Raw genomic sequence first — 972 nt, forward strand, 5'->3', positions numbered from 1 at the left:
AGCTCCCTGTCACCAGGTAAGGTGAGGAGGATGAGATTAACATGAAAACAAAATATGGAACAAGCAATTTACCATTCTGAGCAAACAAAGTGGCCTCTCTTGCTGATTTGTGCTATGAAGTTTCATAGTTTGAATGATTTTTATTTACTGACATACATCTTACATTTATAAATAAAACTGTAAACTTTAGAGCTAACACTGTACAACCCTAATATTTAGTTACTGGAGTTGTTGCAATGAAGGAATTATATTTGGAAAGACTATGTATAACTATAAACAGAGAATTCAAAAGAACCACTAGTGTGTGTCCTCAATACAGAAGAGAGTTTTGTTTTCTGAAACATCTGAGGAAACATAAGACAGGGCAAATCTTCTTACACGTCTGCATCTGTGGGCATTGCAAAAGAGGCAAGAGTACAGAGAAGGATGTAAATTAAGAGAGCATAATAGTTTACAAGGAGGAGAACATTTCCTGGGATAGAGTTGCAAGCTTTTAAGAGAATAAGCAGCATCCTGAGAAGTGAAAACTACTCTAACAAAGTATTTAATGCTGTGGAACAGGACAGGAAGAAGGGAAACAGTCTTTTAAAGTATAGAGAGACCTTATGCAGGCAGAGTGCAATTATCTGTGGTCCATCCATAGCCTGGTAGAGTGGTTAGCTATTAAAATAATTGAGGCTGTTCGGGTTTACTGAGACACTACTTTAATTTTCTGCTTTAAACACACACTTAATATATCTGCAGCAAGTTCATATTTAAGCTGTATTACTTCAGAGTTCATGATATTTTTCATTCCTTTAGAGTGACTCACTTTAACATCTGAGATAAACTATAACTAAACTGTTTCTATATGACACTGACAAACAGTGTCTGTGAGTCTCAGCAGTTAAAAAGGAGCTGTCAGGTATAGATGGGAAGTGACTGCTTAACCCATGGAAGATACTAATACAGGCAACAGCTCTAGATGTAGGG

General features: G+C 36.5%; 1 protein-coding gene across 1 annotated transcript in view; it reads right to left on the minus strand.

The window, feature by feature from the left end:
- The window catches only part of PCOLCE2 (procollagen C-endopeptidase enhancer 2), a gene marked incomplete at both ends in the record, with an annotated part of 15,507 nt that overhangs the window by 7,870 nt on the left and 6,665 nt on the right, over positions 1 to 972 (minus strand). The gene's annotated exons all lie outside the window — the stretch shown is intronic.

Source organism: Acanthisitta chloris, unplaced genomic scaffold (genome assembly GCF_000695815.1).
Source record: "Acanthisitta chloris isolate BGI_N310 unplaced genomic scaffold, ASM69581v1 scaffold5510, whole genome shotgun sequence".
Classification (NCBI taxonomy): domain Eukaryota; kingdom Metazoa; phylum Chordata; class Aves; order Passeriformes; family Acanthisittidae; genus Acanthisitta; species Acanthisitta chloris.